Here is a 251-nt window from a genome sequence, read left to right on the forward strand (position 1 = left end):
TTACAAAGAACAAGAGACACTCGTGTTAATATAACACTTGTTACAAAGAACAAGAGACACTCATGTTAATGTAACACTTGTTACAAAGAACAAGAGAACTCGTGTTAATGTAACACTTGTTACAAAGAACAAGAGACACTCATGTTAATGTAACACTTGTTACAAAGAACAAGAGAACTCGTGTTAATATAACACTTGTTACAAAGAACAAGAGACACTCATGTTAATGTAACACTTGTTACAAAGAACAA

This window comes from Tachypleus tridentatus, chromosome 3 (assembly GCF_004210375.1).
Source record: "Tachypleus tridentatus isolate NWPU-2018 chromosome 3, ASM421037v1, whole genome shotgun sequence".
Classification (NCBI taxonomy): domain Eukaryota; kingdom Metazoa; phylum Arthropoda; class Merostomata; order Xiphosura; family Limulidae; genus Tachypleus; species Tachypleus tridentatus.